We start from the raw sequence: 13,090 nt of genomic DNA, 5'->3' as shown, positions 1-13,090 counted from the left end.
TTATCTCTCTTTGCTCATTCATTCTAAGCAGTTATCTCTCTTTGCCCATTCATTCTTTTGCATAGTTAACAATCTACCCCACCACCCCAGCTCCAAACCAGAAGACATAGAGAACCAAACTTAGCATCAAAATATGTATTTCTGCCTACTGAACTACCATACCAAATTTGAACTTGATTGGGCAACCATAAAAAAAGTTATTAGAAAAAAACAGGAAATTTGTGGACGGAAGAGTGACAGACGGACGGACGGACAGAAGGACGGACGGACAGAGTGATTACTATAGGGCACCCGCAAATTCTTGCGGGGCCCTAATAAAAAAGATTATACTTTTAACTACTACCACAGAAATTGTACCAGGTTACATGCGGAAAGTGTTTAAACAGTTAAATTCTATTCTAGGGAAACACATTACGGATAAACGAATTGCTTCTATGCAATCCATTTGAGTCACATTAAAATCTGGCTGGATTTCGAGCTGCATGTATGTAAACAGTTATACGTATCCGATTCCTTGCCTGCGGCCGAGGAAATAGGTCGCGACTGGACTTCTAAGCGAGCGGTCTACCGTTATCCAATACACAAGTAATAGCTTTCCAAAAAGCTTGCCTGTCTAAACAAAATTAATGTGTGTGGGCAGCTTCATCGAAATCATCTTAACAAGCAATTAAAACGGGGTGAATTCTCAAATTCATGAAAAAAACCTTACTGTAACTTCAATTCAATTAGAATTCCGTATTTACAGTTTCATTTTTTGCATCTGCCCAAAAAATGGGGACGGGGAAGCAGCCCTCCTCGCTCCAACCCCCGATGCTACATGCTGGTAATGTAAACACATGGTGTGCTCTGGGAATACTCGCATGATCCCAGCGGACTCGTCAAATAATCGGTCCGCAAAAACCATGAATGAGACATTATGGCGCGAAATCCTGCTATTACCGTTCACGCAACGAATGAACTCATCCATTGGCAGAGATCCATGGGGAGGGGGTTAGATGAATGTTCTGACTTTTTTGGGTAACAGCTACATAAATGTATATTATACTTGTGATCGGGTGTTTTCTGTTTTGGAAGAAATCTAACGAATTAAGAGCATGTCTACGAGAAAACCATGCAAAAGGTGGTGGGAGCAAGGTTCTCTGATCAACTTCATATTTTGTGTGTAACAGTGTGCATCTATATGAATTAATTTGCCACAAAATTTTTTTTGATGTGGTCAGTCTAAACTTGGTTCTGCAGCACTGTTACTAAAAATAGCATGTTGACCTTTTTAAGAATAAAATTTTGTATAATTTACCAAATTAATGTTAAGAATTCTGAGTTTAGTTTAAATATGAATTCGAAAAGTCATTTAGAGTTTACACTAACAAGGTACACTTGTGTAATTCATTTTGTCAGAATTCCCATATATTCTTTCTGTTAAGTGCAGATAGGTCACGAATCTGGCATGTTTCCAACTTTTTGTAAAATCGTGAAAATATACATTTTTTAAATGCTTAAAAGTCAGAAAATGGCACTTTAAATTCACTAAATCTGTTTTTAGTTAGAAAAGGACATTTATCTTTACAATATATCAAAAATCTGTCTTTGGACTCTCAATAATATTGCAAATATATTGTCTTAAAGTTGGACATTTTTCTACTTTTAAAACTCTCCAGAATCTGTAGTTTGGCATAAGCTTTACATTGTAACATGTATATTATGAGGAAAAAACCAGACATATTTGTGAGCCAAACAATATTTTACTGAACTGAAGGATTGCTTCAACACATTTCAGTTTTTTTTAAATCAATGCCATTAAAACACGAGAAATCATGGGAAAATGGGAATTTGAATATACATGTAAGCTGAATTGGACTTACTGTGGAATCATTAAATTTCGTGGGGGTCAATTTTCGTGGATTGCTTAAATTTTACAGGTTCATGGGGACGTAATTTCGTGTATTCTCTTAAACCTACAATGGATTATGACTTTATTACCTTAATTTATTAATTCGTGGAGGATGTTAAATCGTGGATGCGAGGTACCCACGAATTCCACGAAAATTGAGCCCCCACGAAATCTAATGATTCCACAGTATTTGCCAGTGCTACACATTCACTGGCGTCGGAAGCAAATTGAAAGGGGGGGGGGGGGGGGGGCTAGACTAATTCTTAGAAATATTGGGAATACCTATACTTCAAAAAAAATCTTACCTACCAAAATGTTTTTCCCCAAATCATGAAATTCCTAATTCGGGGAGGGGGGGGGGGGACGACTAGTATGCCTGTGACTCCAACTTCTCAATCTTTCAAGGTAAATGTAGGAACAATTATCTTTACTGCTAGAAAAAGTGTGTGGGGGGGGGGGGCTGAACCCTCTATGATGCTATGTTCATAATGTTTAGGTCTAACTTTGCAAAAAAAAGTGGGGAGGGGTGCTAAGTCCCCCCTAGCCCCCCCCCCCCCTGGTTCCGACGCCTATGACATTAAGACAAGCAGAGTGCCCATTAGATACACAAATGAATAATTACAGGGGCAAAACTACAAAATTCAAAGTACTTAAATACTTAAAGCCGGGCTCTTTTGGTGTGTAATTTTACATATTTTTTACCACAGATTGACAATCTCTCCTCCCTCCCTCTCTCTCTCTCTCTCTCTCTCTCTCTCTCTCTCTCTCTCTCTCTCTCTCTCTCTCTCTGTGCATGTATTATGTATTGATCGTTTCATTTTTTATACTTGAACTAGTGATTTTTTAATTCAGGAAGTAGGACCAAATTTCAAAGCCCCCCCCCCCAAAAAAAAAAAACAAATAAAAAACAACCAAAAACCAAACAAAAAAAACCCCCCAAAACAAGCAAACAAACAAAAACAAAAAAAAAAAGGATCACCTCCATGAAAAAAAAATGATTAAACATATCTTTGTTGAATTTAACAGAATGTTTTTAAAAATGTGGAAGTGGTGTGGTATCAATTGCCAATGAATGTCCATCACATTAACATATCATAGAATAAGGTAGATTTAGTAATTATTTTTGTCCGACAGTATAAAGGATTGAACTTTTATTGTTTGAGGGGTAGAGGGACCCAATATCAAGCCTGAATTACGCTTAAAATTAGTAAATAGCAGCAGAATATCAGCGTAATATAATATAGAGACACATTTTATTAGCATTTCATTTTTTCAATTTTTTTAATCACAAGAAAATAAGAGAGTGTAAAAATTTTGACTTTTTTATTAGACTGCTTCATAACTCTGGGACCAGGTCTTCTTATGATGGGTTATAATTAAATAACATCCCAAAATAACAATCCCACAAAAACAAGTTATGATGTCTATTTTAATATTTGGGATAACTTTTTTTATACCGGTAGTTTATGTTTATATTCATATGTGGTTTTCGCAGGTTGAGATCCCCGGGGGAAAGGGTAACCTAACACCTCATTTTTTCCTTTACAACTATATTTTAATGTTAAGAAAAGGTACAAACTTTAATTTTTTCCAAGAGGAGATCAATTGCTAATAAAGAGGTAGGGAGTAGACCTCTCTATTAATTTCAGATGTACTTACTGTGTTACATTCTCAAGAACTTAAAAAAACCCTGGCTCCCTCCCCGTCATTTCAAGATTCCATGAAGTCTAACCTTAACATCTAAAGGGTAATTTTTAGATGGCCAGTGAAATGTACACGTACATGTAGAAATGTGATGTCTATTGCAACAGACTCCGATGATAACGATGAAAAATTGCACGAGGCATTCCTTGTGAATTCCGAACTATTTCAACATAGAAAGAATAATCTTAGCGTGACCAGGCTATGCTCAGGTTTACCCCATTATAAATTAAATCTTTGTAAGAAATCAGTTCTCGTTTTTGTGGATTTTTTCGAGTAAAATATGATAATCTGTGAATGAGATTATCTTGGAAAATTTCCCCTTCATCTATTTTAATTGTACTTATATCACAAGTTTGTATATATTGATTAAAATTCGTCCAAATGTGCTGCTTAATTGGGACAGAAAATAGCAGTTTATAGACTAGATACAAGTCTCCATCAAACTTCAATATGTATGTGATATAGTGAATAACACTAACAAGATGGGGCAATTTTTGTGCAATTAAAATCATTTAATATCATAACATATATTAACAACACTCACAGCATTTCTCAATACTTACACATGTAGCCTGAACTTGAACTTGTATAGCTTTGTCAACATTCTGACTAGTTTACCTTCTTTACCGAAGAGCGCAACAGGGGAGACAATAGTATTCTAACAGTAGTAATGAAATGCAAATGTAATGAATACGAATTTTATGAGAAACAATGATATCCACTAATTTTTTTTTAATTAAAAGCAAAATAGGGTGGGTTTTTTTTCATGTTTAATTACAAATATTGACTTCAGTGGATTAAAATCACTTGTAACATAAAATTTCAAAAACCAAAAAGTTTTTATTTTATTTGAAAATGGTATGTTTTTGTTAATTTATTACTTTTTAGTCCTTGAGAGTCCAAAGATGGATTTTATATATTTGTAACATTACATCAAACAGTTTCTTATTAACACAAAATTTCAAAAAATAATGTGCCATTTTCTGAGAAATTCTTTCTGAAAAATTGACAAAAATGTATAATTATCATTTCTTGGCATCCTGCCAACATTTACACCCTTGGGACTTCATGGTGTAAATAGATATATGAAAAAAAATATGCAACGATTAAAGGTTTGAACTTTCTCTTTAAGAATATAGTCTTATTTTTTTCAAACATTGTTTATACATTTTGTAATTAATTACTGAATTTGACAATTTTTCTCTTAACTTTTCTAGATTTTAGAGGATAATTAACCAGAATGCAATACTGGCCGTTACTATAAATAGAAACATCCAGTGCAAAAACAAACATCATATATCTGACTCTAGATGGGTATCCTTTAAACCTATGATAAAATTCTGTTCATTCTTGAGACTTGCTGCCGCAGCTTTTTTCCATATTTGCATGGTTTTCTCGTAGACATGCTCTTAAGAAACACACTTGATTAGTAATTGTTAGATGTAGTAATGTACATTTAGTAAGACACGCGAGTTATAATCCGTTTTCAAGATTAATGAAATTGCCCAACTGAACGAAAATCGGGTCACATCCCGATTCGGCAATTTAGTTCCTCCAATAAACATTCCAGCTGTATAAAAATATATATCTATTAATCCAAACTGATGACTCTCTTGTAATAATGATAATCCAACGCCAATTATTACTTACATTGTACCGTAATGGACAATATGTTACAACTTGTTGCGATGACCCCCATCTCCCTCTTTTTCACTGTTCAAATATTTAAATCTATTTTGAAATCAGGATTACACACGTGCACTGCATGGTGATCGTTCCTTTTACTTGAAAACTCTTGCTCGCTGTTGTTATTACATGCCATATAACATTTTCATCAATTGTGAATGTAAATGCTGACATCTTTAACATGCATCGGTTAATCTTTTTTGAAATATCATGATATTACTTGTCCCATTGTCTGCACTGTTTTAGAAAATGCAATTTTAAACCTTAGATATGCCTGACGTCAAGATTTGAGCCTTGTTGTAATGTACACATGGGTTTATTCATGTAGCTACAAACACACAAAGAATTCCAATTTTAACGATATAAAAGAGCAAAAGAAAAACGATAATACCATTATCTACGAAGTAATGATGTTTTTGGTATCGAATTGAAAAAACAAAATAAATAGTACGACTGTCATTGAAATACATGGTGTTTTTTGCGATCTTGTCTATGTCATGAAATAGTATTATTGTTGGGAAAAAAAATTCAGTTATCAGACTGCAAACATCTCAAAACCACCACGTTGGGTGTACATTTACATAGCACGGGACGAGGAGATGCCGCGCAAGTGAGTCGCTGTAGTCTAGAACACATGCTTCACGTGTTTATACGTTATCACACATTTGAATGTTCATCCATTCTTTGTTAAATTATATTTATTTTCAATTATATTGGTTAACGATGCATCAAATCATTGATTTCAATCAAAGTGCTTAAAAAAAAGAAAGAAAAAACTGCTATCAATGAATATATAATACAATGTTTTACAGTCGTACTAGTTAAAATGTAAAAACATTCACCTGCGTCAATTTCTGACATTTTGCTGCTGAGAATTTAATGCATTACATTACCTACTTTAACATAAATATAAGCGATACTCACAACATGATTATTCCAACACACACACATCTTAAGGTAGCTCGCGGGTTTACATGCTTGTGACAAAACCTACCTTGAAAATTTGTCCGCGTGATCCATAGGTTTCGGAGTTTTATTTCTAAAATTTATTTGAGATTCGTCTGCGCGGTAATAATGTTACCATGTTTTAAATACAGTGTCATTAATAAAATCAAGCAACGCCATTTCAATGAAATATATAGTAAAATGCACATCTTAGTCGAGAAACGCATTACAAAACTATGCTCCAAACTTTTAAACGATTCAGACGAAATTAATTATACTCAACACAATAACAGAGGAGATAATTTTAAATCAATTCATAACAAATAATCAGTATGTGTTCTCGGCCAATTTTTGGCAAAACAACTTTTAAGATTTAAAAGATTTCTCAAAATTTTATATTTTCATTACGACGTTTGCCCGACGTCATTATTTCCTTACGTCTGCGAACCCAAAAATTGAAATGCATTTATTGACAAGACTAGCTGATTAACACATTTTAGAACATGTAAATACTAATTATACATTATTGTAAATGTTATCAAATGCACAAATGCAATAAATGTAAGGCTGTAAAGATACAGAAAATTGCTATTTTTGTTTTTATGAAACTCTGAGTCAATCAATGCAAAAAATTTCCAGGCAACTACTGACATAAAAGTTTGTAATCGTATACAATAATACAAAAGAATTCTAAAAATTTGATAGGTAGTTAAAATTACGGAAGTTATAATTGTAAAAAAAAAATTAGCGAAGTTAATGCATACGGTTCAATTAATTTACTTGTCTATTTTAAAACATGATTTTAAATGGAGGAGTTCCAACGCACACTCATACTTTATAGAACAAAATGTGACAATGTATGTGACATCTTTAAATTTTCAGCACTTGATCATAATAAATGTTTGTATAAACAGTAATAAACTGCATTTAAGCTTTTTGAAATATTTCCCTTTATACTTCTAAATATCTAATTTGTCATTTAAAAAAAAAATGTAGCCTATGAGTTTACTATGACGGTCAACTCTTTACGTCGAATCCTACTGTGACGTCAGCAAACCCGCGAGCTACGTTAAGTATCTGTAATATGTGATAATTCATTTGGCAAACAAAATATTAGAATCTTTTTATGGCCTATGAGAATGAGAGAGAGAGAATGGTAGACAGTAAAAGTTAAAATATATTTAAAAAGCGTTCGAGATAAGGCAGTTTAAGTGGTACAATGTTACATGCTTGCGGTAGGTGCGGGCACAATAAAAATTACCATTTTTAAACAAGTTGAAGTATTTTGATACTCAGGCCGTAAGGGACTAAGGGTCACGCTATTGGTTTAAACTTTTTTCAATGGTAGTCCGATTTATAAACAAGAGGCCCAATGGGCCACATCGCTCACCTGAGCAACACTGGCTTAATATGGGTGTTCGAAGGATATTGTGCCATGTGGCTCCACGGTAGATTAACCGAAAATGAATATCCGAATTTTTACTTATTTCTGCATATGCTTAATCTTTGACATATTTACCTTTATGGAATACCATTTTTACCGAAAAAAAGATCATTTGCAATATAAATAACTAAATTTTCAGTTGGTGTTTACGGTTAACTTCCAGTTCCCCTTTTTTAGCCCCCCCCCCCCCCATTACCATCACTTTTTAAGGTATCCGATGTACAATTGACCAAAAAATGATGCCTGGTAAGGTATATATTGAGTGTACTCGTTTGATAGGTAAGGATATGTAGTTTCTAAAAATAGATGTTTTTCCCGCCAAATCACCATGGGGAAGTAACTCTAGCTCCGCAAATCACGCATGGTAAAATACTACTTTTCTTTGACGAAAACATGTGTAATCAGTAATAATATTTATCAAATAATCAAAGTACTGAAGATACTGAAAAGCGCTAACCTAGGTTAGTTTTAAGAAAATTTACTGTGTGCAAGCGTAGACGGAAATGAGCCTAATTGAAATTTTGGTTTATGTTTAATGAATATCAATTTAAAGTATCGAAGGCCAGATTTCTTTAAATATATGTTACTTTCTTAAGATGATGTGAATTAAAGCTGAACACGACTTGTATATGGATACTTGCCTGAAAAAAGATATGTTAAAATCACGAATTATACCTTTTGAACAGTAATTTATCACAGTTTTTGACATTTTCTTGCAAAGAATTGATTTTATTTTTCTATATTTTAGCTTCTGAATACGCACTATATTTTTTCATCACTGCGTAGCATCCCGTGCTGATGTACGTAAGCCCCGCAAACCAATCGTATCTACTCGGCCATTTCCGTCACCCAGATAACTGGTTCCCTATACTTCTTACCAGTTTAAATGATGTATATTTCTGCTCATAGAGGGCAGTTATTTCTTGCACCGGAAATAGAAGTCTAACGACAATAAAGCGCTGAGCTATGCTTAGCGCTTAATAAATTGCCAACATATTTGAATAAAAATAAAGTTTTTAAATAAATTGATTACCTTTATCAATATCTTTTTTTATTTTTGCGAATTTATTTTTACAATGACAATGACTCACGAGATGTTTACCCCCCCCCCCCCCCCCCTCCACGTCCGCCGTCGCATTTATAATCTAACGCATATTCCCGCTACCTGGTAATTTTCCTGTTTTCTATTCCTTTACGATTGAGAACTTGTAATTTTAGAATTAAAAATCTAAATTGTTCAGTTTTTCTTTCATTCAGCAAAATGTTTGCACGAAAAATATTGTTACTACTACAACGAAGTCGTGAATTGCGGGTCACATCAGGTGTGTAAAGCGTTACGAACAAAGCGTGCGAGAACCGTGTGAAATGTTTTATTAGATTTCATTCCAAACCTTTTACTCGTAGAAAACAATATACATTGTATTATTTTTTATTCAAAATTGTATTCTTTTTCAACAAAAAATTTTAGTCAGTTTAAAATGGAGACTGCCGATAAAGTCTGACTACGATGTTTCGGTATCGGTACAATTGTGGAATGCACAATACATCAACATGCTTTACACAGTTATAACAAAATATGAATCAACCATAAATGACGCTGTGATGTTGTAATAAGCATGCATTTTTTACACGATAAGATTGTGTACAAATACCACACATAACAGTCATCGGACATCGGCTATCTGGCTGAACCTGTCAATCAAATTTCGAGTATTTGATTTCATTGGATGGTGACGCGCCTCTTTTATGTAAACAGCAAAATAAAACGAATTGACTTTAAGGCAGTCGGAATCAGTATTCAATAGTATTATTTGAATAATATAAAATCCAGCGATTTTGAAAAAGAGTGAAAAAAATGTACCATTCATGCACATACATGTAATATGAAATGCGAGAGAAGAAAATTGTTTGGAATCCCGATAAAAAAATAAATCAATGATTAGAAATTTCATTATTTGACTCTTGTTAACTTGATTTACGGGAAATAACAAAGAGATGTTTTAACACGATAATTACAATAAACGTTTACAAGCATTTTAACCACGAAATCCGTATGCATGGTACTTATTAAAAATAGTTAGTAGCAAATACGCCGTTATACAAATGTTAGGTCCGAAACACTCTGTACGTATAATGAAATTAGGTATACAAAAAATTGAACAAATTGAATAGGGCCATACAATTACCAGATTACCCCAATTCAAGTTATATATAGTCACAATATGTACGAAGTCAATGATTAAAACGACCTACATGTACTCAGTATTTTTCGACGAAATACGTGACTTGTGCACTGCAACTTTTACTCTATGAATTAGGATTTTTTTCTTCACGTTATTGCAAGAGCGCCGCGGGAAATAAAATAACGTCATACAACGGCAAATGGCGTAATGCTGCTACAACGTCACAATCAGCGTAAGGGGAAAAAAGTAAAATAACTCGTTTTAAAATTAAGAAAAAAAAATATTGCTTGCCTTTATGCATCAATTGTTTATTCTTTATCGTTTATTATGTCATATCAAAAATAGTGCGACTTTTTGAAAATTTATTTCAAGCTCCGTAATCTACCGAGCTCATCCCGGAAAATCCCAAGCTCTCTGGCTCAATTGTACATCGGATACCATAAAACGATTAAAAACATGAGAGCATAAAGACTACTTACTAATTTACTGTATTTTAAAAAATCCTATATGTGAAAGAAGAAAAGTGTACCTAAATCCACCAGAATGAATGCGCTCAATCCCTTAAAATTAAAAACATTGACAAATTTAATTGGCCTTCTCCATTATAGACGATTGTCATTTACCAGGCATGAATTCATTTCGTATGACCTTTCATATCCTTACTCACTTGATTGAAGAATAAACTGAAAAATGTTGTCACATATGTTAAAGAACTATAATTCAAATTGGTGTATTGGCAGGCATGTTGCTTTATTGTACCAAGGCCCATCTATTATTTTCATCTTTATTAAAGAAAACAACCAATGTGTACAAACTATGGAAGGGAATTACCGCCACAATTCTATGTATCTTGCTTTTATTCTTATTATGCTTACTTCTGTATTCTTCAGTACATTTAGACGTGTATGTCACTTTATTGTTTTCATATTCATGCTTATCTAATTTCACTCTGATTTTCTTTAACTCTTTATTGATTGCTTATTTCTATGTTGCAATATTCTCTTCTTATTCGTGTAAATTCTTTCTTCTATCTCTGTTACAAACGTGAATTCAAACACGCAAACCATAAGGCACTATGAATAAAGACGAATACAAGTTGTATGAATTTAATGCTGCATTATGACGCCAGGCGGCAGTGTGTGCGCTACAATTGCTGCTCCCGAAGATTTATTAAAACGAAACTAACAAATGGCATAAATTTAATAAATTCGTGAAAACATCTCAAATTAAGGGCTTAGTATAGAAATATGAAATACATGTTAATATAGTCAACTTTTAACAAGCCACGATATACGCAGACTCAACAAGATACGGTTTTTTTGTATACATGTAAAATGTCTCCGCGCGGTTCTAAAAAAATCATAAGGGGGGGGGGGGGGGGGGGGGGTCTTAGAAATAGTTTTGTATTAGTTTTTTTATTGGTTGATTAAATACGTGTGAATTTTCCATTGGGGGTGGATCTGATCTCATTCTAGATCCGCAATGTAATGTATTGTATATATATATGCAGTAACAAATTTTTTGCAAATTATTTGGAGGAACGGTTAATTTTTAGAAGAGGAACATGTCATTAGTACTTGTCGACGGGACTTTTTTTTCATTTGAGGTTAAAAGAGGTTGGGTGATGCACGGTTTTGTCCAGAGGTACCCGTGGAACATGTAGATGAAAAAGAAATAAATTTAAACCAAATTTAAAGATGTTTTTGAAAAACAATAAAAGGACTGGGGTACGAAATGCTTAGAGTTAGCTTTTCATGTACTCTAGTACGTGTGAAAATTGTCACTTGCATGAATCACTATGTTACTTTCGTTAGGCTACAGTACTGTGTATCCCTGATTAAATGCAATGAATTAATATCCGCGTGAAATTCCGGGTTTAAGAACTTAAAACTGCAGGCTCACATTTTTCGAAAAGTTTTGAACTTGTGATATGAAAACAAAGTTTGGTGCACGCGATTTTATATTCTTGCAATTCGGCACTGAACGGTGGAATCGCAGAAGTAAATATACGTATACGCGGTAAAATTAACGAATCTAAATTATCAGTGACTTAATTACACAAAAAGTAAAAGAAAACAAATCAGGCAAAGAGATTAAAATACGGTATGTTATAGAACTGTTTATACGTTTTGGTTCAAAATCTAAATTAAATCTTAATGAAAATTCTTATATAAAGTTCTAAATGAAATATTTTTTTTTCAAAAATACAAAACATAAATAATGTATGCTTCTTATTTACACAAATTTTCGAAGTGATAAAAATGTGTATTATCATTCACAGCATTTCTTATTGTAGGTTAACTTTGTTTATTTTAATATAAATCATGTACATGTAACTGAATGTCCATGTTTAGATTTGAAGGTGTTTATATAAGCTATGATACATGTAACTTAGAGACATGAACCTCATACATGTCTACCTGTCAACTGGTCTTGATTAAATGAAGAGTTGAATTGACCGACTTCCATATTAAGCTTGCAATGATGATAATTATGATACGGGTGCTAATTATGAGAACTGTAAGATTATATCGTCTCATATAAATAACTGATGCGCAAACTTAGAATTTTATTTTAGGAGGGGGTCCAGTCACCCCACCACCCTTGAAAATTCAATTTTTTTAAAATCCAAATAGTAAACCTACTGAAAATAGAACTCGACCTACCCCCACCCCCATCCCCTCCCCGGCAAACAAAATTATAAATTATCCCTTAGTACATAAACCTCACCTCCATTTCTTGATCTGAACATATAAACATTGGAGCGAAATGTCATAGTGCGAAACATCCATAATTTTGCAGGCTACGTTTTTTTTTTTCAGGGAGCAGCAATTGTAGCGCGCACACTGCCGCCTGGCGTCATAATGCAGCATTAAATTCGTGCAACATGGATTCGTCTGTATTGAAAGTGCTTTATGGTTTGCGTGTTTGAATTCACGTTTGTAACAGAGATAGAAGAAAGAATTAACACGAATAAGAAGAGAATGTTGAAACATAGAATTAAGCAAACAATGAAAGATCAAAGAGAATCAGTGAAATTAGATAATCATGAATATGAAAACAATAAAGTGACATGCAAGTGTAAATGTACTGAAGAATAAAGAAGTAAGCATAATAAGAATAAAAGCAAGATACATAGAATTTTGGCGGTAATTCCCTTCCATAACAAACAAAGATGATTTCCCGTTCTAATAAAAAATTTAAGAACACCAATAATACTTTTATCCTCATTACATA

Source organism: Magallana gigas, chromosome 1 (assembly GCF_963853765.1).
Source record: "Magallana gigas chromosome 1, xbMagGiga1.1, whole genome shotgun sequence".
Lineage (NCBI taxonomy): Eukaryota > Metazoa > Mollusca > Bivalvia > Ostreida > Ostreidae > Magallana > Magallana gigas.
This window is presented reverse-complemented; position numbering follows the sequence as displayed.